Source organism: Balaenoptera physalus (genome assembly GCF_965194825.1).
Source record: "Balaenoptera physalus genome assembly, chromosome: 14".
NCBI classification, from domain to species: domain Eukaryota; kingdom Metazoa; phylum Chordata; class Mammalia; order Artiodactyla; family Balaenopteridae; genus Balaenoptera; species Balaenoptera physalus.
The window spans coordinates 32,230,112-32,256,315 of record NC_138893.1 but is presented as its reverse complement, the minus strand read 5'-3'; the positions used below and the strand labels follow the sequence as shown (position 1 = coordinate 32,256,315).

General features: G+C 43.9%; 1 protein-coding gene across 30 annotated transcripts in view; it reads left to right on the top strand.

The window, feature by feature from the left end:
* The first annotated feature begins 2,399 nt into the window (after nt 1-2,399).
* The window catches only part of TACC2 (transforming acidic coiled-coil containing protein 2), a 205,742-nt gene continuing 181,937 nt past the window's right edge, over nt 2,400-26,204 (top strand). For 22 of the 30 annotated variants that reach the window (XM_082424738.1, XM_082424718.1, XM_082424737.1 and 19 more), the window contains exon 1: nt 2,400-2,539. The gene's annotated coding sequence lies outside the window, so the exon portion shown is untranslated. Of the gene's footprint in view, nt 2,540-6,516; nt 6,597-21,561; nt 21,646-25,218; nt 25,331-26,204 lie in introns of those variants that run through there. The other 8 variants (XM_082424720.1, XM_082424713.1, XM_082424719.1 and 5 more) reach the window with 5 other exon arrangements.

The window sequence follows — 26,204 nt, the reverse complement described above, 5'->3', positions numbered from 1 at the left end:
CCACAAACGTGGAGCCATCTCTTGTCCGCTGATGTGCCGACCAGTTTGCTTCATTATTGTCCCAACAAACTTGAAAACAAAAAACATTCCTTTGTGATCACTTTAATGAAGTCTCTCGAAACAAGGAGTTAAATTTGCGTGTTCTGTTTGCTTCCTTAACAGGAGTTTCTTTTTCGCTGCGTAAGGAGATGATGAACCTTAAACATTATCTTTTTATTTTCATAAATCCACCTGTTTACTGTCATAATAAACATTACTTTGAATTTATTTTCCTTCCAGAATTTTTAAATAATCAGCAGTTCTAAGCATTGCCTGGGAAATGCTTTGTGTTCTTTGCGTTCTCTGCCATATGCTAGTAATTTTCAGCAAGTCCTCATTTACACGAATTTGAATTGGGCAAATAAGTAATATGAAATAAAAATATTATAAAACCTTACTTTATAAGAAAATTTTGAAATATGTCAAATATCCTCAAATTAAGATTTTTTTTTGCTTTTGTTGATTAAGTAAGTAGTTTTTAGGTCAAGAATCATTTCAAAGCTGACTGGACAAATGGTAAAAACTGCACTGTCCCTATTGCCACATAGTGGCGCCACTTCCGCTGGTAAGCAGACAAGTCTGCAGTTTTTCATCAGGATTGTGGGAACCGCACTGTTCATAGGCATTGGAACTTTGGCCTGTGATTTTAGTGTAATCAAAAGCCTTTTTTATATTTCAAGGCAATTTTGCCCAAGCATGATACATTGGTACTAATGTGAAGACTAAAACATTGCTTCTGGATTAATAAACTGGGAACAGAACTTAGATGTGATAGGAAACCATGCAGGAGGCCAAAACAGCCCACGATGACAGGCCGGGAGGTTTGTTTAGAAGAAGGCATCCCGTACAATAATGGGAGGTGATGCTGAGAAAATTAAAAATAGTACTAAGATGAACATTAAGCACAATAACTGTAGATCCAGGCCCTCTGAATCTATGCCCTTTATGTTTATGCTTGTTCTTATGGGAAAATTTGACAAATTATTTGAGTGTTGAATTACACAAGAACTTCAGGAAAACATTATAAAATGTGATCACCCTGAACCATTCTATTCCTGAGTAAGGGTTTTCCGCTTTTAGAGGGTTTTTATACACATCGTCTTATTTGGGCCACGCTGGGCCTGTGGAGAAGGTGGGGTGTGGGATCGTTTTATACCTAATAAAATCGAGGCATGTGGCATTTGGACAACTGATCCAAGCCCTGGTTAGAAAGAAGATGAATCAGGACTAAATATCCAGGCTTCAGACCCCTTATTCAAAACTCACTCAGGTCCTTTGCTATTACAGGATTTTATCTATCGCAGAACTCTGCCTTCTTAAAGAATATCCTATCAAAATATTTAAATATGTGAAAAGTAGGAGTTATGGTCAATTGAATTCAGTGCTCTGAATAGTAGAATAATTTTGAAAATTAAATATTGCTAATGAAAATTAGATCACCTTTCAAATTTTCTTTGAAAAACTACTATTCACATGAGATAAAATTCCTAGACCAGAAAAGGAAATATGTGAGAAGACAATCTTCCTCTTTCCCTCCCCCACCCAGCCCAGAGTCTCCACCCCTCCCTGGTCCATACCTCCCTGGAGGCAAGCACTGTCACTAGTTTCTCCTGTGAATTTCCAAAAAGAGTCATTAATTTGTATATCATAATATAGTATAGTATGATTTTCTCAGGATATAGAATTTATATACTATACATAATGTATACACACGCAAATTTATACCCTCCTTTTTTTTTTTTTTGACACAAATGGTAGCATATTAGACACACTGTTCTGCACCATAATTTTTTTCACTTAATGATGTATCTTGGAGAGTTTTCAGTGTTGGTACATAAAGAGTTCCCCATCCTTTCTAAAGGTTACTTAGTTGTCCATTGTATGGTTGCACGTTTAATTCATTAAATACTGATGGATTTTTTAGATAGCTTTGCCATTTAGAGTTGGTTTAACAGTCTTTGCTCATTTCCCCTTTCCCGAGGGAGCATACTGACATTTTCAAAAAAGACAACTTGATTTTATGAGGTCGGTAGAAGCTGATGATGACCTGTGCCATTTACCAAAAGCACTTCTAATTTTATAGCTTTTTCCTTTTTTTTTTTTAAGGCTGCTTTGTTTTGAAAAGTAGCCAAAATATAGAACTGCCCCAAGTAAATTAAACTGCAGCCCGGGGCAGTAGAGATTGGCTTCAGATCCCAGATAAACTTAGAAAAACAGAGAGCTGCGGGCTCCCGGTACCTGCAGGCTCTCTGCCCCTTGTCGTCCTCCCTCTGGGCTGCAGAGGCTTCTGGAAAGCTGCCTCCTGGCCTGGGTCAGATTGCTTACACACTGCTCCCTCCCAGGCCAGCGTTCCCAACCTTAAGCCAATGCACATTTATAGAACACTTTCATGTGATCCTGGGAAGACAGACCGCGGGCGGAGGGCAGTGCTGAAAAGTCGTAACATCAGGAAGAGAGGGCCTTTCCCCCTTCTCTGCCCCTCATGCTAAGAGGATACTGGGTAAGTAAGCCTCAGATTGGTGGCTTTATTCCTTTGAGCGACGTGTACTTTAAACTGGTTTGGCTACTGAGATTAGAGGGATAAATGCATTTCTTTCTTTCTTTTTTTACCTTATAAAGGGAAATTGAAGGCCCATCTGTGCTCTTTCTTTCCCCCCTTCTGATTGTCTCCTAAGCCACATAAACTGTATTTTTTCTTTCCAATAAGTTACTGGTTGCTTTTGGTAGGATAAGTCCCCATTAATCTAGACCTTCGTCTCTTCCCTTGTAAAATAAGTTTGGGGCTAGGTGGTTACTGAAATTTCTTCTGGCTTCTGTGATGATTCTGCCCATGGCAAACTGGACTTTCAAGTATTTATGAATCTGTGGAACGATGATTTAAGACAGCCCTAAGGGCCTAAGACAACAAGACTTTATGGCAAAAAGTTATTTTAAAACTGGCGATGCTGTTGATTTTGACATGTTTGCACAGTGTTTCTCTAGACTCACACAAGTACCTTTTCAGACCTCTTTCTGATGTCGTGGTTGCCACCTTAAGCTGCCATGTGATCTCGACAAAAACTGAGTGTTTCTGAGTTTGACTTGGTGTCAGTTATAACCGAATCTTCAGATCACACTGAAGTAAGGCAGTGAGCTAAGCCTCGTGAGAGAATCCAGCAGTGAAGTTAAACACAGTGGAGTGTGAGTGTAAGTGAGTATGTGTGTGTGTGTGTGTGTGTGTGTCCTATTTCATAGCATGTTCCGTGCAACAGAAATGCATAGACTGAAATTCTTTATCCCACTTACGCCACATATAGTCTAGTGTGTAAGAGCTGTGTTTGTGTGTATGGCGAGGGCAAAGCTCCTCCCGGTTTTAGCCTCTGCTCCCATACTGGCCCACCGTCCCTTCCAGTGGATACCTGTTGTCTCCCTGGGGTTTTTCCTGCTCTCACGTCCAGCTGACAGTGCCCTGTTGCTTCCCTCTGCCTCTTCCTGCACAGACGTCGAAAGCAGGTGGGTCTTGTTGGTGGTTGAGGTTCAGAGGAAACCTTATTATCCAGTTTTGTTGTGAGTGTCCATAGGTTTTCAGTTTTTCTATCCAATCGCTCTGTCTGTTTATAGGCGGGGATTTGGGAAGATCTTAAAACTCTGCTGCCGCCATCTTCCCAGAATTCTACTTGGCAGGTTTTTAATTGCAATCAGGGAGACCAGCTGGCTTCTGCAGGACCTCTAACCGGTAGTGATGAGGGTCTGGCCCGGAAGCCAAGGGAATGGGGAGGAAGGGGACAAGGAAAGAGACAGCAGGAAGAAAGAACCCAGAGGGCTTGGTGAGGGTATATTGGAGAGACAAGAGGAATGAGGCAGAGGGAAAAATAAGAGATAATCATCTATTCCTCCAACTCATTCAGCAAACATTTAAGTGATCCCTATGTACCAGACCCTGGGAATAGTGGAGGGAAGGAGGGAATAGTTGTACACTCCAGTCACATAATCCAGGCCCTCATGGAGCCCCTGGGCTAGAGGGGAGGCAGAGACTAAGCAAGCAATCACCATGCGGTGCAGAATTACCGTGAGCGTCCCAGGGGATGCGGCTGAAAGAACACGATGCCCTCAGTGGAAATGGGAAAGTCAAGAGAGGGGCTGGCTTGAAGGAGAAAGATATCAAATGTGCATTTTAAGAGTCTGAGTGACTGTGCGTCATCCAAATAGAGATATCCATCAGAGAGTTAAAAATGCGGTGGGGATAGGAGGGAGAAGTCAGGGCTGGCGTCTAGATTTGGAGTCTTCTGCCTGGGCTCAATGGAGGAAGCTATGGGAACCCATGGAATCTTCCTAGGGGAAGACCGGGCCGGAAGACCAAATCCCAAATCTCACGAAATGCCTTTACAAAGAGGGGAAGAGGAGCGCTGGAGAAGTAAAAAGAGAACGAGATTTTGCAGCACCCTTTAGAAAAGTCCTAAGTGGAGAGAGTTTGTGAGGAGGGTGGGGTGACGGCGTCAGGTGCTGTGGAAGTGCTGGAGGGTGAGAACTGCGAAAGGGCCAGAGTGCAAAGGTCATGGGCGACTTTTGAGTGTGGTTTCAATCAGGGAACGCTTGGTTGCAAGACACAGAAGCTCATTCAAAAAGAGAAGGGGGGATTAGTTGAGAAGACATAGCTCCGGGTTGTAGCAACTCTTTTCACCCCTACTTCTCAGCTACCACCTGCTTCATTTTGGTCTGAGGGTGGACCGGTCTCTGCTGGGCTCCCCGTCCCCCTCCTCCCTCAGGTCAGCACACGCAGGCTCTGGGGCATCTCTGGCACTGATCTAAGCCCCCATTCTTCATTACCTCGTGGCTTGTGGCTTCCCTCATTGACTTCAAAGCCCCTATGAAATAGCAAGAGAGAAAATCTGATTGTCCCAGCTTAAGCCAGAATCAAGCCCTAGTCCAATTAACAGTGTCTGGGGGGTGAGTTGGTGTGGTGGACCAAGACTGCTCAGCCAGTGGAGGGTGGGAAGGAGGGGAGAAGGATGGAAGAGTCGTTTTCACAACAAAGGACAAAGGACAAAGGTAGGCCCTCGAAAGTTGCCTGCTTAAGTGTGTGATTTCACAGGTGTAGAGAAGTGAAAGCTGGGTGGCTGTGTTGAGTGCTACCACCCGCAGGCAAGGATGTGGATTTAATGGGCCAGGGCATGCTGGGAGTGGCTCCAGGACAAATGCAATTGACCAGATTGTGGAGTATTGGCCAGCAGAAAACCAAACTCATTATGACGCTCACCCTGGTCCAATGCTCTGATTCTTGAGGAGCTCACAAGCCCAGGTGAGATGTGTCCATCTCAGCGCAAGAGGTCCCATCCCAACACCAAAGGCAGGGTGTGGGGGCCAAGACTCCACGTGGTGAAACAACAAAGGAGCAGCCAGACACTGACCAGGAACCTAACAGAGGAAGACGACACTCTGTGGGCTTGTCTGCACCCTTTGAGGGTCACTGAACAACCCACGACCCTTGTCCTAGGGCTCTTAATTCAGCTGTGTTCAGAAGAGGTGCATATCAGTATGTTTTTAGAATCCTAGCCTGGTAGGCAAGTTTGTGCATGTGTTTCAGTCTTGGGAAATGCCCGTGTGCAGCAGGGGCAACTCAGGATAGTTACCGCTTTGCCAGCGTTTCCTAAATGTTAATGAAGATGTTTAAAATTGACACAGTGGAGAGAGTCTCTGGGATGAGTGGGTGCTCTGAGTTTGTGACCTAAAAAGGGGAAATTCTGCTCCACGCTCAAGCCAGGGAACAGCCTTGGCTGAGCTCTGTGCCAGAAGTGGTGCCAAAGAATTATAAAGAGATTAAACCCAGCAGCGCAGGCTGATGTTGTTCTAGTAAAGAGAGCTAACTTTCTGTAGTCAAGCTGCTTACATCTGTATGAAGTTCCAGAATGACTAAAATTGGTTGTGTCTCAGTGTTCTGGGGTTCCCAGGAAGCGTCCAGGCTCTAGCAAGTACCAACCACCCTCTGAGTAGTTGTCTTTGGTGCTGATCAAATCCTGAGTTGCAAGACTTTGACCGTGAAGGGTTATTTCATCCTGGTTGTGCTCCTTTTGTGTGAAAGGACTGTGAAGGGTTTGGATATGGGTGAAGCCAGAGTGATCATTTATCAGTGGGGCCATGTTTCTCATTTTGAGGAGACATAATTTTGTAAGTGACTCTATGGGTTCAAAAAACATGGCTCTGGGAGTTCCCTGGTGGTCCAGTGGTTAGGACTCCATGCTTTCACTGCCAAGGGCCTGGGTTCGATCCCTGGTCAGGGAACTAAGATCCCACAAGCCGCGTGGAGCGGCCAAAAACAAAAAACAAAATTAAACTAAACCAAACCAAAAAAAAAAAAAAAAAAAAAAAGAAAAACAACCCATGGTTCTGTATTCACTTCTGGTCACACCAAAAACCATTTCTATGACTATGCTTCTGCTGAAACATATTCAGGTTCAAGTTAGGATCTGACAACGTTATTTTGCATCTCGTATTTCATAGCAAACAGATGAGACAACTCTTGAATCCCGTCAGTCACAAGAGTATCCTCTTACGTGTTCCAGTTCTTTGAAGAACATATGGTGAGGTTGTTGTTTGCATCACCTGGTGGGAGCATCGCTATTTGACGTTTGTTGGGTGTGCTTTCCTCTCCCCCAATACCAGCCCGCTTTACTGCCCCAGGACTGTCAAAAGATTGAGAGGTTTTTGCGAATGCCTCCTTCTCATTTAGCAAAAACAAAGAGATTCAGGTGGACTTATCTTGGTCAACGTGTTTGAGGAAAATGACCCAACTACAGATGTGAACCTTGGAGAAACAACTAGATAGAGAAGGAACAATGGCCACAGGCAATTATTAGTACCAGAGCTTCTTGTTTGGAGGCAGATCCTAGTAGTAGGAAATTTAGGAAGTTTGGCAGATTTATCCTTTGGCAGATGTGTTTATACATGGCAAGGTCAGTCCTCAAGCCCAGGTTCTGGAAGCCAGGTAGTGATCAGATACACAATACTAGGAACCAACCCAACATGGATGGGAGAGAAGGGCTGAACTAGGACTTGGGAAACAACACTAGGACTTAGAGGTCCATTGGAGGCACTGGGTCCACATTTGAAGTTCAGCGAGGAAATTTGGTTTGGAAAATGCAAATCAAAAGTAGCCTAAATTACTGGCAGGTCAACTTGATGCACGCTTAGGAAGGGATGACCTGATTCCAAAGCTCACCATGGACAGGGCAGAGATGGGCTCAGCCAGAACTGGCTGGAGAACTGGAGGGGACCCCAGTAACACAAGAAGGAGGAAGGATTTCTTTTCCTCCCTCCCACTCTCTCTCCTTCCCTTCCTTCACTTTTTATTATGGACTTTTCAAGCATGCACAAAGGTAAGGAGAATATTATAAGAATCCTCATATACCCATTACTAGTTTCAATAATTACCTACATCTGGACAATCTTATTTCATTTATTACTCTGCTTTCCATTAATGTCTGCTCCTCCCCCAACAGTGATATTGTTTTCAAGCAAATCGTTCCATCATTTAATCAGTGATATTTAAGTATGTACCTCTACAAGATGAGGGTTCTTTTTAATATGTGTATAATGATAACATTATTATCATGCCTAAAAAATAAACAATAATTCCTTAATATTAAAAATCCTGTCAGTTTTCAAATATCACTGATTGTCTCATTTTTTAAGGTGGTCTATTTCAGTCAGGATCCAAACAAGAACCATAAATTTCTTTGGGTTGATATACCTCTTAAGGCACTTTTCTGTTCCACCATCCCCTGCCCCAGGTTTCCATAGTCCTCCTATATCATCTGCTATATATGTCCTCCAGAATTTTCCTGTCTTCCACCATTATATCTCTCTATATTTTTTGTCTTGCTTGTAAGAGTTATTTTTAAGTCCTTGTTTGCTACTTCCAACTTCTAGGACATCTATGTGTCTGCTTATATTGATTACAGAGAGGGAAAGAGGAAACTAGAACAAGCTCATTGCTATAGGTAAGAGGTGGGCGTTAAAGGCTATTGGGCGGGGGGGGGATTCTCCCTCTTGATTATTAGTCCTGTTTTCCTGCTTCCTCACATATCTAGTTGTCTGTTATTGTGTATTGGGTATTGTAGTGATATCTGTAGGTACTGGATTCTATCCTCTTCCTCTAAACAGTATTGTATTTTCTTCTGCAGGCAGTTAAATTACTGGGAGATTGCCTTGATCATGTGGAGGCTTAGTTTTAGACCTTGTTAAGGTAGGTCTATTTTGATTTAGCCCTTATTCCTAGAGCATAATCCTTAGTCCTGAAATATAGTCCTTATTCTCAAGGTGTGGTTCTTCCAGGGTTTCAAAGAGAAGCTTGAGGTATTTACCAAGCCCCTCTAATTCCATGGGACTTGAACTCCAAACTACCTTCTCTGCACCGGCCAGCTGCTGAAACCACTTCTCAGAGCTTTCAGCTTCCAGCCATTCCTTTTTCTTGAGCTCCTTGGAGCTCACCCTGAGGATGTGCATTTTAGGAATCAACCAGAGACTTGAGGGGAATCTGTGTGCAAATTTTGGGGCTCCCCCTCTGTGGCTTCTTCCTTTAAGAGCTTCCCCCCTCAATTCCAGCTTCTCTGGCAGGCTCAAATTCCGTTTCTTCAACTTAGCAACAGTGCAGCTTTCTGCTTGAGTTTTGGCCTCCATTTATCAAATAGATTGCGGAGTGCCCCCATAGAAAAAGCCAGTTAAATATGCTCTTAAGTGTTTTTTAATCTCTAAACATAGAGATTCCTCTCTCTTTCTCGTACTATCTCCCTTTCCCTTGCAGTTATTTGTTGAGGAAATTGGGTCACCTTCCTGTAGAATTTCCCACTCTTCAGGTTTTGCTGATTGCAACCCCATGGTGACATTTCTCTATTCCCTATATTTCCTGTAAAGGGGTACTTAGCTCCTTAGATGCAGAGGCTTGATCAGATGCTTTTTTATTTTGTCAAGGATACTTCATAGGTGATGCTCTGTACATCCTACATCACACCAGGTGGCATTTAATGTCTGTCTCTTTTTTTGCTATGTTAAGATTGATCAATGAGTCCAGATATTCTCATCCTTTATAAAGTTTCCCATCAGCTTTTCACTTAATGCTGTTTGCATTGAAGAATATCACCTTACATTTATTATTTCATTAAGGTTTGGAAAATGGTGACTTTGTAATTCTATTACTACTTCTTCATTTATTAATTGTGATTTCTCTATAAAGAAGTTTCTATCATCAACTATTTGGATATCCTGAAATGCAGTTGGTCTGGAAAGTCAGGTTCTATACTTGATTATTTATCTTTCTTTTTTAAAAAAAACTGTTCTTAAATTTATTTATTTATTTATTTATTTATTTTTGGCTGTCTTGGGTCTTCGTTTCTGTGTGAGGGCTTTCTTTGGTTGTGGCGAGCGGGGGCCACTCTTCATCGCGGTCGCGGGCCTCTCACTGTCGCGGCCTCTCTTGTTGTGGAGCACAGGCTCCAGACGCGCAGGCTCAGTAGTTGTGGCTCACGGGCCCAGCTGCTCCGCGGCATGTGGGATCTTCCCAGACCAGTGCTCGAACCCGTGTCCCCTGCATTGGCAGGCAGATTCTCAACCACTGCGCCACCAGGGAAGCCCTATTTATCTTTCTTGATTGCCTAGAATTCTTGAAAGGTGACCAATGAGCTTTGTTTAGGGAAGGAAGAGTATCATTATGAATTCATGGAAATTAACATATTTGATGTCTTTCAACTCGTTGCAGTCGTTCTTTTCGATCAGTTCCTGGAAATCCCACTTGTTTGTAGTATGTTATTTTCTGAAGGTGGTGCTAGAGTTTGTTTGCTAGTATTTTAAAAAAATTTTTTTGCCACAATATTCATGAGTAATATTGATATGCAGCACTCCCGCAGTGATCCATTTTTTATCAGGTTTAGGAATCAGTTTATTATTCATTAAAAAAATTAAGAGTTTTTTATTTGCCTTTACAATGCCTTGGAGTAATTTATAGAGCATTGGGACTATCTGATCTTTGAAGGTTTGGTAGAATTCCTCTGTGAAATCAACTAGCCTGGTACTTTTTTGTGGTATTGTTCTTTATAAATTTGTTGTTTTGTATGGAAATTGGTATGTTTAAGTTTTCTAACTCTAATGAAGTCAATTCGGTAACCTGAATTTCCCTAAGAAATTATCCATTTCATGCATTTTTTATTTGCAAAGAGGTCTGCAAAGCAGTCTCATAATTTTAAAAATTTCTTCTGTTACAATGGTTATTTCCCTCCTGTCATTTTTTGTTTTGTATATTCATGCTTTCTCCCTTTTCTTCTTGATCAAGTTAGCTAGTAATTTTTCTGTTTCATTAATTTCTTAAAAAACTATGATTTTCATTTGTTCATTAGATTGTTCATTTTTCTATTTTTTATCTCATTACTTTCTACTTTTGTCTGTATTATTTTCTTCTTTGTACTTTCCGTAGTTTATTTTGCTTTTCCTTTCCTAGTTTTTTGACTTGGAAATGTAATTTGTTATTTCCCTCATTTTATTTTCACTGATAAATATGTTTAGTGCAATGAATTTTCCTCTGACCCCTGCTTTAAATACACCCCTGTTTTCTTACTTAAACTTTCACTCTCTGGTATATCAGGACTCAACCCCGCCGCCCAATAACCTTTAATGCCCACCTCTTACCTATAGCAATGAGCTTGTTCTAGTTTCCTCTTTCCCTCTCTGTCTTCTTCAGTTTTTTAGATGCATTATTTCTACTTTGTTAAATCAAATGACGTTTGTACATTAGTCTTCCATCCTTGCCCTTCCATCTTTGTTTTAGTCTTAGATGTATATTTACTTTTTTTTTTTTTTTAACATTTCCATTCCCCCCCCCAGGGGACAGACAACCCCAAGCCCTGAATTTTTTAAATTAATTAATTAATTAATTAATTTTTTGGGCTGTGTTGGGTCCTCGTTTCTGTGTGAGGGCTTTCTCTAGTTGCGGCAAGCGGAGGCCACTCTTCATCGCGGTGCGCGGGCCTCTCACTATCGCGGCCTCTCTTGTTGCGGAGCACAGGCTCCAGACGCGCAGGCTCAGTAGTTGTGGCTCAGGGGCCCAGTTGCTCCGCGGCATGTGGGATCTTCCCAGACCAGGGCTCAAACCCATGTCCCCTGCATTGGCAGGCAGATTCTCAACCACTGCGCCACCAAGGAAGCCCAACTTTTTTTTTTTTCTGGCCATGCTGCGAGGCATGTGTGATCTTAGTTCCCGGACAGGGATGGAACCTGGGCTCCCTGCAGTGGAAGCACTGCTTCCTAACCACTGGACTGCAGGGAATTCCCTATTTACATATTTTTAAATCCTTATCATCAGTCCTTTTGCTAAAGTTTTCCCAGTCATCACTGGGTTAGATGAAATATACATCATCTAGGAGATTCCCTGGAATGGAATCTGATGGAAATAGAATTCAGTAAGTTATTACATGTTGAAAATTCTTTTCCTCTAGCCTTGATATATGAAGAACAGCTTGGCTGAATATAAAATCCTTCGTCCACACTGTAGTTCACTGGGTTTTTTAAAATGCTATTACATTGTTACTTTGCTTTGTGTATTGATTTTTTAAAATATGATACGAATCTTATTCTTTTGGCAATGTAAGTTATTTGATATTTCTCTCTGGAGGTCATGAGAATTTTATCTTTTATCTTTGAAATCTAATAGTTTTACTAGGATATGTCTTGGAACTGATTGTTCTGGGTAAATTTTCCCAAGTATTTAGTGAGTCCTTTCAGTGTGTAGATTTGGGTATTTTCCTATTTCTGTAAAGTTTTCATGCTTAAACGTTAGAAATATTAGCTCTGCTTAATTTTTTTGTTTTTATATCAAGGACTCCAATAATAGGGATATTATTCCCTCTTTGTCTCCCATTTTCATGTTTTCTCTCTGACCCCATTTGCTTCTTTCTTATGTCATTTCTCATTCTCTTCATCGTTTTCCTGATTTTCCTCAATACCCTCTATTAAATGTTTATTTGAATCTCTTCTCTCTTGGGTGCCTTGTAATTTATTTATTTCGGAGGTAATTTAACTGTTTTCTATTTCTTTCCTGAGTCCAATCAACAGTCTTTTCATTTCTCCCTGATTTTTGTTCGTTGCATTTTTGAATTTCTGATTCGAGGTATTTTGCATATGCTTGAATGCTTATTTAAGAATATTTAATTCTGTTTAGTGTATTGACTTATAATTTAGTTCTACTTAGCTTTTTGGTGGTGTGGGAAAGATTTTCCCCAGGTGATATGTATAAAATGTTGTCTCCTGATTTTTTTTCTTTTTTTTTTTGCAATAGCTCTGTATAGATTTGTTGACCTTCCTCTTGTCCATTTTTATAGCATTGGGATGCTCTGCAGTATTCCTGGGTGAATAGTGCCCTGTTCTGTCTGTAGAGAGTCCATGTTTGGTGGGATAGGGTGAGGGAGTTTTTGTGAGTCCTCTGATGTTGTGGTTCTCTTTTTCTTGTCAGGCTCTAAATTTTCTCTTTTTCATTCTTTTCGCCATTCAATACCCAGTTGCCATAGAGTGCCTCTCCTGTGGTTTTTGCTTTTTTTTTTTTCCTGCCCCAGAGCAGTGCATTTTGAAGTGCAATGAATCATACCTGTCTCTTTAAATGTCCTGTGCTTTGAGGCCCTGCCCCTGTAGGCCAGGCTCTGACCTGCTCAGGCACTTTTTTTGGTATTTTATGACTTAGGGTGGACTTAATCATTCTGACAATAATTTCAGATCAACTTAAGCTTCCTTCTTCTGTCTTCTCTACCGTTTTTCTAGTATCAATGAAAAAACTAATCAGTAGTCAATCTGAGAAAGACATGGAAAATTTTGTTCCAGTCACACTGAGGATTATAACCTGGGAGACAGTCTCTCAGAGAGCTCTGAGAACTGTTCTGAAGAGGTAAAGGAGGAGGCCAACATATATGTGATTTTGGAGAAGGAGGTGTGTGCAATCAGGCACACATTTCAGTGGAATTTTGCTGCTAGCCAGAGAAGCAGACATCTTAGTTAATGGTTTTAGTGCTTTTCTAAGTATGGGAAGATGCAAGAATCCAGGTTCATAAAAAATTTCTCCTGAAAATCTCTAACTATTTGGAGGCCTGTTCTGTCAGTTTTCCCAGAACGCAGAGTGCCTCATCCTGATCTTCGCCCTGAATTCCTTTCAGGGTGTCTTGTATGTAGCTCAGTGACTGAGATGGCTTGATTCTTGTAGAACTGGATGGTGGGCAATGTTTTTTATTTTATAATCCCTTCCCTTTTGGAAGCACCTTAATGCCTCCCAAATTAGGCATTTCGTGACTAATTTGTCCCACTGCACTAGGAATGCTCATTCCTAGGTCAGGCGAGGATTTTGTTGATAGGCCACTCGATTCTCTATTGCTGGACTGGGCCCTGTTAACAGTAGCCAGAAACCTCTGGGTCGCCTGTCCTACTGGTCTGTTATGGTCCAGGAAACGGTTCCCTCTTGTTTCCTCTTCCCATATCTAGAAGTAAGACTATTACAACCGTTGGTCTTATAGAACTATATATTTGGTCAATCGTTTCAAGTCGCCATATCTTCGTTAATTTTAGCTGAGGTTCAGTCACACATTTGGTAAAGCAAGAAACAATAATCTTGTAAAATAGGCAGAATACAAGTAATATAGCTAGTGACATTAATAAGGTCTTAACTAAGTATTTAAGCTAAGAACTTCCATTAGGTGTGGCCCAGTACCTCCCCAGGAGCTCTGACCGGTCGGTTCTGCACCAATCTCTATCTTTAAGAGAAATGATATATCGCATTGTTCATAAAGTTCACCAAAGATGTCTACACGTACAAGGCCAGTGGTGGGTCATTGTAACCCTTTACAGGATTGACAAAGGAATGTTATCTTCTAAGGAGTTACATGGCTGGCGCCAGAAAGAGAAAAATTGATCTTTATGGTTGAGCAGGTATTTCTGCCATTGTGGGGTGAGGGTCTGCCTAAGGCATAATGCAGATGCACGATGCACACCAGAGGGGAGGGAGGAGGCCCAAAGAGACAGAGAAATTTTTATGTTTAAATTTTTCTTATCTTGCCTTAAAAGCTGAATTTTTATTTCATCACTAGGTTACTAGGTCTGTCTGTGCTTTTCACAAAGTTCTGTGGTGGGGTGAGGGTGGGAACATGGAGAATTGTGCTCCAGGGCTGCCTGACTTTTCTCTTTTTATTCACAGTTATTTTGAAGAGTGCTTAAATGTCTCTGTCTTTCTTCCTACCAAGGACCTGGTTTTTTGTTTTTTGTTTTTTTTTTAACATCTTTATTGGAGTATAATTGCTTTACAATGGTGTGTTAGTTTCTGCTTTATAACAAAGTGAATCAGTTATACATATACTAGGGCCTGGTTTTTGAGTACCTTTTCTTTCTCCTTCTCATTGTTTTATTTTGTTTGCAGAGGAAATATTGGGAGGCAGATGGCTAGGATGCCGCTATTGTTTTCAGCTACCACCAAAGCTAACTTAAAAACAGGAAAACATGATTAAGATGTTCTTTTTGTTCTTCCTGAAAGAATGGTACTTAACAAAGTCTTATTTATAAGGACTTTTAAATTATATAACTATTGTTATCCTTAATTTTTTAAAGATAAATTTACAATAAACTTATCTGAGGAACAGAGTTTTTAAAAAGGTATTTTCTTTCTTTCTTTCTTTCGTCTTTATTTATTTTTATTTTGGCTGCGCCAGGTCTTAGTTGCAGCATGTGGGATCTTTAGTTGTGTCATGCGGACTCTTAGTTGTGGCATGCATGTGGGATCTAGTTCCCCAACCAGGGATCACACCCGGCACCCCTGCACTGGGAGCGTGGAGTCTTACCCACTGGACCACCGGGAAGTCCCCTTAAAAAGCTATTTTCGGGACTTCCCTGGTGGCACAGTGGTTGAGAGTCCATCTGCCAATGCAGGGGACACGAGTTCGAGCCCTGGTCTGGGAAGATCCCACATGCCGCGGAGCAACTAAGTCCGTGTGCCACAACTACTGAGCCTGCACTGTAGAGCCCGTGAGCCACAACTACTGAGCCCACATGCCACAACTACTGAAGCCCACACGCCTAGAACCCGTGCTCTGCAACAAGAGAAGCCACCTCAATGAGAAGCCCGCATGCAGCACATGAAGAGTGGCCCCCAGCTCGCCGCGGGCCACTAGAGAAAGCCCGCGTGCAGCAACGAAGACCCAATGCAGCCAATAAATAAATAAATAAATAAATAAAAACAAAATAAAAAAAAGCTACTTTCTATTTTACATAATAAAATTGCCTGATGTTAGCTGAAACTCTCTCTAAAGCCTAATAATTACATTTGCAAATTCTTACTATGTCATATAGAAGGCAAATATCTTCAATTTCTTAGTTCAGCTCTAATACATGATGCATACGTATTAGTATCTTTGGCTCTGATGTGGTTGGCACCAATATCCCATCTACACTCAAGATCTCTGTCGTGTTGTTTGTGTTGAGACAGCCTTCCCACACCCCCAATTCCATCCTCCTTCCACCCACCCCTTAGCCCACAGTTCCCAATTAGGTTGATGCTGTATTTGATTTCCAAAAATGACAGCACAGTTCAGCTTTTGGATTCGAACTGATGTCTGAATTTTTGTGGGTTTCAACAGCTTGTTTTCATAAGAAATAAGTTTTGCTAATGCCCAGTCTGCAGAGAAGGACTATATGGAAATTGTGAGTAAGGGGAACCTTATATTTAAATGTATCAGCAAATATCTGTTTTGGCAGAAAAAAGAGAGACCCCATTACTGCAAATCAATATGCAGCTTCACGTTTCCATTTTGGGCTAAGGGTCTATGCATGGTTTGTAACACGGGATGCTCAGAGAATCATCCTCAGAGAGCTATAGGGCAATGACACTTAGTCTGGCACAGACCAAGGTGACACTAGTGGCCACCAGTCAAGGGGCTGTTCTTGTAAATTGTCGTTTCACTGCTGCAGAGGGATTTGATCCATCTATCAGTCCTCCCTCATGTGGCATCCTTTGTGATGTCTTCAAGATCTTCAAGATGGCCAGCCAGAGTTGGGTGCAGCTTGGTATGAAGGAAAGTTCTAAGGACCCTCCAGGGGAAATTTTATCATTTAGCTTTTACCATGTAATAAACCACCCCAAAACTTGGTGGTTGACAACAATAACCACTTAGTTAGCTTCTGATTCTGTGGATTGGCAATTTTGGCTGGACTCAGCTGTGGTCCCTCACGTGTCTGTGGTCACCTGTGGGCTGGCTAGCTGACCACAGCTACCACTCATCAGTCATGACGATGAGAGAGGATGCTGATTCAATGCAGTCCCGGAACAAGGCAAACTTAGGTTGGCGCTTGAGTAGAGGCTTGCAGCCCAGTCTAAGATGATGGTCCGTAAAGTCAGCTAGATCGTCCATGCTGATCCTCAGGCCTCACCACTGGCCATTGCCCAGCCCATGCCTAGCTGTAGTCACTATTGTACAGAGCCGTTAGTTCAGCTCTCATGGAATCATGGGTGGGATCTAGACTATGGAGCAATAGAAATAACTTTCCAGTGGTCCAGTATACCTCTCTCCAGAAAAGATGCCTCAGGACGAAGTGAGTTTCCCATCACTGGAGGCATTCAAGCAGAGATTCCATGATTATTCACAGGTTCTGGTTTAGAGTTGCAAAACCTGGAGGGCATCACCACCACAGGTACCTGGCCTCCGTCCCAAAGAACCAGATCCCAGCTCATGAACTAGGCCTTTCAAGACCTGTCTCAAACATTGTAGGACGTGATTGCCAATGGAGACCCCAGGTCTCCGCATTTTTTTTTTTAAAGGAACTCCTTTATTTATTTATTTATTTATTTATTTTTGGCTGCGTTGGGTCTTCGTTTCTGTGCGAGGGCTTTCTCCAGTTCCGGCGAGCGGGGGCCACTCTTCATCGCGGAGTGCGGGCCTCTCACTATCGCGGCCTCTCTTGTTGTGGAGCACAGGCTCCAGACACGCAGGCTCAGTAGTTGTGGCTCACGGGCCTAGTTGCTCTGCGGCATGTGGGATCTTCCCAGACGGGGGCTCGAACCTGTGTCCCCTGCATTGGCAGGCAGATTCTCAACCACTGTGCCACCAGGGAAGCCCCAAGTCTCCGCATTTAAAAAGCAGCACAGGGCGGCAAAACTCGCCTCATACAAGAATCCTCCGCTCTCCATCCTGACTGCTTGTTCTGGCACAGTCCTTGCCCCCATTTCTGATCCTGCCAACTTGATGGTGCCCTGAAGTTCATCTCCCATTCATAATTCTCTGGTTTCAATACCTTCCTGCTTGATCTAACCTATGGCAGGTTTATGCTAAGTCCAACCCACCTCACTCTATAACTTCCTCCACTATCCCAGGCGGAGACAAGTTATACAAAATGAGAAATGTATTTTTAAACAGCTAAGACTTGGAAACAACTTAGTATCCACTGCAGCTATTAAATATGATGTTGTAGCCATGGGGAAATGTTTCTGATATGTTACTGTTAAATGGAAAAAAAGAAGCAGTTTCAAAAAGAGCATAAACAGTATGTATGATCTCCAATTTCATTTTGCGGGTTTTATTTAAGTTTATAAATATATGCTTACCCCAGGTGTCAAATGGGGTCTCCCTGACCTTTTAGACTCAAGCTCAAGTCCATGACTGGGGATCTCCAAAGTCCACCCCCAGATTTCTGTGAATTCCCAAAAGTTTATTTTACGCTCTGGCCTCCTCTACATTCAGGTTCCTACTTTATGGTGTCTCTGTTCCATATTGTATTGACCCAAATAAGAATAAAGTGCAGCCCTTTCTTCAAGTTCCAAAGCCCCAATCCCAGCCAAAAACCAAACAAAGCAAAACACAGTACCAGCGAAGCATTCATGAATGTAGTGTGAAGATCTGTGGGGAGAGAGGAGAGCTTTGCACTATAAGAACCGAAAACAACTTCAAAATGCCGTTAGGCATTCTTGTTGTTCAAAAGTCCTCGGTACCTCATTTCAGGGGAAGTTCCACCGGCCCTTTACCTTATCATCCTCTATCTCACACCAAAGCCCAGATTCATCTCCTCCAGCCCCCAATTCCTTTCTCTGACCCTGTGACCTCTTCTCTGACCTTTCCACCTCTGGAACCAAACCCCAAGTACTCTCATTTCCCATGAGGAGCAATGTAACCAGCTCCTTTTGCTGAGCTTCAGCTCCTGCCAATACTTGCACCTACACAGATTACATCAAGTTCCTTTCCTAAATGAAGCTTGTTCCTTCCCAAGAGGAATGCTGTGCTAGGCTTAAGAAGCCCAGGCTAGCCTGCCGGAGGACGAAGGAGAGCTGAGAAGCTCTAGCCAACAGCTGAGGCTCTTTACATTTGGGCCAGTCACCTAAGCTCTCTGGCCTTAAGTTCATCATCTATAAAATGAAAGCCTTAGATTAGGTCACTGCTTCTCCACCGTAAGCCAGTGGCCCACTGCTGGGCAGACAGGTTACAAGATTTCGATCTCCTCAACTCTTGGTGTGGCCAGGTGGGGCCTGGGCAGTGGATGAGCCATACGGCAGCCTTGTCCCAAGTCGGGGGCTGTATTAATGGGATTGTATTATGTGTGTCACAACGTGAAAAGGTTGGGGAGCCTTATAAGTTAGAGCTGTAGACCCTCCCCATTCTAACAGCTCGTGATAGAGACTGACATCTGGATGACAGAAGGTCCAGGCTGTGATTGGGTGAGAGCTTGTTGTTGGTGATGCGGAATCCTAAGCAACTTCTTTTTTTTTTTTTATAAATTTATTTATTTTATTTATTTATTTTTGGCTGTGCTGTGTCTTCATAGCTGCACAGTCTTTTTCTAGTTGCGGTGAGCGGTCTTCTCATTGCAGTGATTTCTCTTGTTGCAGAGCATGTGCTCTAGGCACACAGGCTTCAGTAGTTGTGGCACATGGGCTCAGTAGTTGTGGCTTGCGGGCTCCAGAGCGCGGGCTCCAGAGCGCAGGCTCAGTAGTTGTGGCGCATGGGCTTAGTTGCTCCGCGGCACATGAGATCTTCTCGGACCAGGGCTTGAACCCGTGTCCCCTGCATTGGCAGGTGGATTCTTAACCACTGCGCCACCAGGGAAGCCCTAAACAACTTCTTATTAAAGTTAAAGCTGGGCTTCCCTGGTGGCGCAGTGGTTGAGAGTCTGCCTGCCAATGCAGGGGACACGGGTTCAGGCCCTGGTCCAGGAAGATCCCACATGCCGCGGAGCGACTGGGCCCGTGAGCCACAACTGCTGAGCCTGCGCATCTGGAGCCTGCGCTCCGCAACAAGAGAGGCCGCGATAGTGAGAGGCCCGCGCACCGCGATGAAGAGTGGTCCCCGCTTGCCGCAATTGGAGAAAGCCCTCGCACAGAAACAAAGATCCAACACAGCCATAAATAAATAAATAAATAAACGCAAAAAGTTTAAAAAAAAAAAAAATTTAAAAAAAAAAAAAAAAGTTAAAGCTGATGATGGATTGAACTCGCTTTACTCATTCATTTAACTGAACACATATTTATTGGGTGCCAATGCAGAGAGTCGTGAACCAGGAGAAAGAAGATTTGTATCCCAGTTCTGCCAGCATATCAGCCACGGTTAAGTCAGAAGACAGAAATGTCCCAGTTATTTTAACAGAGAGAATTTAATATAAAGGATTGTTATCTAGGTAAATGCAAAGGCAAAAGGCAAACTCTACAGGATGATGGAAGGTAGCCACTGCAGGAAGTAGTTATCACACTTAGGGCTTAGGGAGCAAAGAGAAGTGGGAATTATTACTTAGGAGCTTGGAGGGGGTGCCCCACAGCAGGGAACCTCAGACCTCTGTGGAGGGATTTGCAGTCAGCTGGGGCTGATGTCCATGAGGCTAGCTCTGGAAGAGTTGGGAGAACGGCAAACTGGACCCCACTGCTGGCCCGGGAGGGAATTGTTGCTGCCACAGGGGAGAAGTGAGGTTGGGGTGTTGCTCCCAGAAGCAGGAAGCAGCCAGGAAGGAGCGTGCCCTGCTTCCTCCTTCCTCCTCTGGCTTCCGCCTTCCCCTGGCAGAGCCTCACGAGGCGCTGTTGGCAAAGCAGAAATGGGGTTTTCAGAGCCTCCCAGCATCTGAATGTAGTGGGTTTGGAACTGAGAAACAAGAACTTAATAACTGACCTGGCCGCTCACCAGCAGTCTTGAGTCTGATCTCTACGGCGTGAGAGCAGGTGATTTCGAAGTTCTGCGAGAGTGGACTTTTCACATCAAAGTTTCTCGGTGCCCTCGGAGATGGGAGAGGAAAGAAGACAAGAGGCTAAGGGGAGAGTATGGAGGAAGAGTTGTCATTTCACTTAAACCCCCTGGAGCAGCCAAGTCCACGGTGCTCACGAAGGGCCCCTGCCGGAGCAGAAAGCAGGCAATGTCTCTTAATAAATCCCTTTCCCAGGCTACGGGTGTTTGTTTGTATTCAAACAGGAACATGATAACAGAGCTATAAGTAGCTCCGCGCTCAGCCGTTCAAGGTAGGGAGTTAGAACAACTGAATTCAGCCACTGGAGGGAGAAGCTGAGGCCTCCTGCCTGCCTGGGATGAGGGTTGACGCCATCTGTGGGAACAGCAGCTGACTTAGGTCACTGGGTTTGTCAAGCAGCCAAAGGAACTGCTGGGTCAGGTGAACCTGAGCTCACCCACAGAGCAAGCATAACCTCCCAGTTGGTGCCCCCCATATCCTCAGTTGACGCAGGACCTGAACGGCTGGAGGCCACTCTGACTGGAGAGCAATGCCATGCAGGAAAGGTGGGTCTCATCTGATCTTGCTGGGCTGGTCTGGAGGCGACTCCGGAGGCTGCAGAGGCCTTGTCAGGGGAGGCTGCCTGTTGGAAGCAAGCCTGTCTGAGTCCAGTTCTGGTTCCAGCCCTTGCTTGCTGTGGGAGGATGGGTAGATCGTCTCTACCCTCTGGCCTCGGCTTCCTCATCTGTGCTGGAGAAGATGATCTCCACGCTGCTTCCAGCACTAACAATCAAAATGACTCAACGCGGAAGATTCCAAACGTATTGAGTCTTTAAAACAGATACATTTTCCTCATGTACAGAAAAAGAGTTTTTAAGATAGAGAATTAAAAACCCTGAATAGAAAACTCGATGAGGTTGTCTGATGTATCAACACATCCCAATAGATTGCTCACAGGGCAGTGGGAGTTTGGCTGCAAAACCTCTCTGAGCCCACGTGTTACCGTCAATGAAACGGGGCCTGCGTGATCTCGTCTTCGCTTCCGCAGCATCTTGTACCTCCCGCCCCGTACCCAGCAGGTAAAATGGGGCATCGGCTCAGACACCACAGTCTGGGTTCTGAGCCACATCCTCCACCCCACAGGCTGCGCTGCACAGTTTAGCTGCCATGCTCATTCTCCCGGCTCCATCCCCTCCTCTTTCAGACTTGGCTCCAGGCCCTGTTTCCCCAATGTTTCTCTTGGCTCCTCTCAGCAATGCTTCTGGCTACCCAGCCCCGTTAGGCTATCCCAGCCTTGGTGGTTCATCACCAGCCCAAACCTTACCTCCTTCCCTCTTCTAGATCAGCGAGCGGGACCCATAAGCTGGAGCCTTCCCAAGCAGCTTCAGTTGCCAACAGCTAGAAACCCCATGCTCTGCTGTAGAGGTAAGTGAACGAGCGACAAAGGCAGTCAATTACCTTTGAACACTTGCCAAAAGTCTTCCAAGGCGGCAGCATTTCACTGTTCATCGAATGCCAGGGTTGGGGCCATCAGACTCCAGCCTTCCTTTTCCTCTCTCCTGGGCTTTGCCCATGCGACTTGACCTCTCTGGGTTTCAATTGTTCATCCATAAAAAAAGAAAAAACCTACCTCATGGCTTTGCTGTAAGTGCAAGAGAACACAGGGACCTCAGGCTTGGCACATAGAAAGAGCTCAGTATTTATGGAATAGACACGTAAGTAAATGAATGAATCAAAGACTGTCCCAGTTTATATTTGCAGCTGTGATGATGTGACGCCAATACACCAGCTGAAAAATAAAAATTCTCCCAAACAACTATCTTTTAAAATGAATTTTATATTTGAATCTACTGGAGACTAGGTTGAGGTTTAGCTGGCTGTCTAGACTCTGTACACAGAACAAGTGGGTAGAAGAAACCTTTGTGGATTCAGTCTTGCTTGTGGAAAACCCCCTTGAATTAATTAGAAGCCTAAACAATGGATCATTTTTGAAGAAGTACAGTTTCATTTGCCTGGGGATATAGAGCAACTCTAGCTAAATTAACATCGGACGCCCAGCAATGGCCAAGTAGAGGGACAGGATTGGAATGATGTGTCACTTGCCCAGCAAATATTTCAATGTAAATTGCTTGGTCCAAGTTCTTGAAACCGTGAACTTCTTATTGAGCCTATGTTATAAATAGTCTTCATCAACATCTGTTTCTTTCAGTGCACAAGTCAGTTTAGCTGATGTGCTGATTTCTAATCAGTAGCATCAGAATTCATGATTTTTCTGAAGGAACAAAAAAGAAGGCAACCTAATCTTTGTTTCACTGTGGGACTTGCCTGTTGGGGGCTCCAAAGAGACCCACTGCCAGTAGTAATATAATAGCCAACAATTTATCTAGTGCTTAATCTACTGCAAGAGCTTTATGGAAATTATCTCACCACAGTCACATGATGTACGTATTGTTATGATTCCCATTTTATTTTACTTATTTATTTTTTGGCTGCATCGCACAGCATGTGGGATCTTAGTTCCCCGACCAGGGATGGAACCCCTGCTTTGGAAGCGTGGGGTCTTGACCACTGGGCCGCTAGGGAAGTCCCTGATTCTTATTTTAGAGATGGCAAAACTGAGCACAGAGAAGTTAAACGATTTGCTAAAGTGTATACGTCAGGTGGGTGGTGGAGTTGGCGTTCACAGGGCAGCGGTCACGACCCTATCCTCCCTCCCAGGGGAGCTTGTCCCAGAGACAGATGAAGGAATTCACATACACGTGCGTTTAGCCATCTGTGGCGGGAAGTGGAAACCTGGTCACTTGCTGGATGTCCAGCTTGGAAGAAAACAGCATGAAGAGAACGAAGCCGATCGGCCGCGAACACATGCAGACAGTGGTAAGACTGCTGTTGGGGTCCCGTCAGAGTAGTGCCTCCAGGAAAGGGGGTCTTGACTAAGAAATATGGACATTCTGGATTCCGTGGTGCCCGGCCTCTGGGCCTGTCCCCTGTGCCTGGGAACTCTATCATTATAAGAGACAGAGCACTAGCTCCTGGGGTGGAAGCTGAAAAGTCTGTGTATTCATTCGCTCTCTTCCCCAGCGGCAGTGGCAGCCTCTGGTGCCCGTGGTGTCCAGGACAGCAGTGAGTGATGAGACAGGTGTCAGCGACGGTGCTCAGTGTCCAGCAGCCGTGGTAGTGGTGGTCCAGGGGCCAGTGGTGGCAGCAACAGGCGAGGCTGCAGAGCTGCCTGAGGGAGTGGTCCCTGGAGGGCATTTCATTGCTGAAATGTACACAACTGAAAACTGAACACTGAACATTCCCCGCCTTCAAAGTCCTTACCCTTACGGGACTCTGCCATTTTGGTTGGCCATCCTCTCTCCCTCCTTCGCCTCTCTCCTTGGGAGTGAGCCCCCGACTCTCTCGTTCTCTTTGTCAGGGTTTTTTGCTATGTTTGCTCCCCTGTTGAAGACTTGCTTGGGACCTTTCTTCATTCCCATCTGGCTCATCCAAGATATTTTGTTTGGAAAGATTCTCTTCCCTAGAAAAATTCCCTTTTGATTTTGTGATGGGGGGACGGGAAGGGGGCGAGGGTAGGCAAAGTTTCTTGTTTCTTATCCCTTTAATCTTCGATTTTATGGAAATCTAGTGTTAATAAACACAAAAGTAGTCGTTTTCAAGCTTTTTTCCCCCAGTAGATTTATTTTTTCAAACAATATCTTATGCAGAATCTCAAGATATGAAACATACTCACTTTTAAAAATTGAGTTGAAACTCACATAACACAAAATTAACCATTTTAAAGTGAGTAATTAAGTGGCATTTGATACATTCACAATACTGTTATCTGTCTCTCTGAATTTATCTATTCTGGACATTTCATGTCAATAGAATCACACAGTATGTGACCTTTTGTGTCTGGCTTCTTTCACTTCACATATTTTCAAGGTTCATCCAAGTTGTAGTATGTCTCAGAATCTCACTCCTTTTTATGGCTGAATAATATTCCATTGTATGGATAGATCACAATTTGCTTATCCGTTGTCTGCCGAAACATACACACTTCTGCTCTGTTTGAACTAGAAGTGGGGCACTGAGATCCCCCTCCACATCCAACTTTCCCCTCCAAGGAGCTCTGGACACTCCTCTGAGCTTGGTAGGACATCTGGTCTCCAAGAAACCTTTGATGAAGTGCTAACTTTTTTCCCTGGAGGGGCTGCACCGTGTGGCAGGTGTAAGGAGCTTCTGCAGAATGAATGAAAGTCTCTGCCACTACAAAAAATATATGTATATATATTGAAATTGACTGCATTCATGCAAAAGAGTGGCTAATTGTTAACAACTGGAATCCAGAGGGGAAGGAGGCTGCGAACAGAGTGGTCTTTGGTGGCTGCCTTTCTCCAGTACCGCCTGAGAGCCGCAGGGCCCCCTCCACCCTGGATGGGCGTGTCTGCCTACCAGCGACCTGGGCAAGCCTGCTGCTTTGCACAACTTCACTTGTTGAAACACAAGCCACGCCTGGGTAAGTACATTCTGCACACACCACAACATAAACAGGTGCCAGACTGCTGCATCATCATGTTTCCACAAGTTTTCTTTGTCTTTCCGTATTATTTACGGCAGAATTTTCCCAGGTGCAAACAGGAAGCCCTTGGAGGTTTTTCCTCCTCTCTAGAAAGAAAAGTTTGTCTCTAAAGCATAAGGGCAAGCGAGTGACTCATGACACCCCTGCTCCGGGAGCAGGACAGTCCTGTTCCCCTAGGTGCGGCCAATCAGATGACAGGGGCCAGTTTTAGTTTGGATAAGCCTTTTCTGAAAGGAGCCCTGCTAATGTACTAACAGGAAAATCCTCTGCATGAAAGGCCCTAGCCTCAATGGGCTGGGAAATGCTGATTGCACGTTTGTGTATTCACTGCGGCTCTGCTCTGGCTCTGCCCAGGTATGATGTGCAGCTGGTTTGTGTCAGCGTCGTGGGTGGAGATTGTTTGGGCTGTTTGCCCAACTGGTTGAGGTGGGTCTGGGCCTCTGCTTAGACCTTGCTCGCTTCTGAATGGTGGAGGAGAGAGTCAAGTTGCTGACACGCAGACTTTCCAGGGGCCTCGGCCTCCAAAGTCACAGACCGTCCCTGACTGTAAGTAGATGGCAGAGTCGAACAGAGCGGTACTTCCTCTCTGGTCTTGAGGAAGCCCGAGGAGGGCAGTTCTAAAGGTCACCAGGAGAGAGTTTTGAATGCAACCAGGCCTTCCCTCGGGGGTTTTGAAATTTACACTGAGTCAGTAGTTTTAAAAGCCAGTTTAAAAATCTAGCTCAAGTGTTCTGATTCTTAAGAAAATTATTGAATTTTGTTTGGTGAATGAGTTTCAAAAATTAATGTTACATCGAATCACATGTAATTCCAGCTGCATGTGGTTCAGCCTGGCAGGTACGAGGAAGTTATGATAATGGATAAGGGCACAATGATTGTTAACACTCAACATTATTTCCTAAGGCATAATTTTGCAAATGAACAGAAAAAATAAACTGAAGTGATTGATTTTAAATAAATGAAAATTTTTACATTCTGTGAGTATATGATTCCTTTTTTTTTTTTTTGGCCATCTTATAAACAGCAAATGGCAGAAAGGATTGAGCAATTGCAACTTTTTTTTTTTTAACATCTTTATTGGAGTATAATTGTTTTACAATGGTGTGTTAGTTTCTGCTTTATAACAAAGTGAATCAGTTATACATATACATATGTTCCCATATCTCTTCCCTCTTGCATCTCCCTCCCTCCCACCCTCCCTATCCCACCTCTCTAGGTGGTCACAAAACACAGAGCTGATCTCCCTGTGCTATGCGGCTGCTTCCCACTAGCTATCTATTTTACGTTTGGTAGTGTATATATGTCCATGCCACACTCTCACTTTGTCACATCTTACCCCTCCCCCTCCCCATATCCTCAAGTCCATTCTCTAGTAGGTCTGTGTCTTTATTCCCGTCTTGCCACTAGGTTCTTCATGACC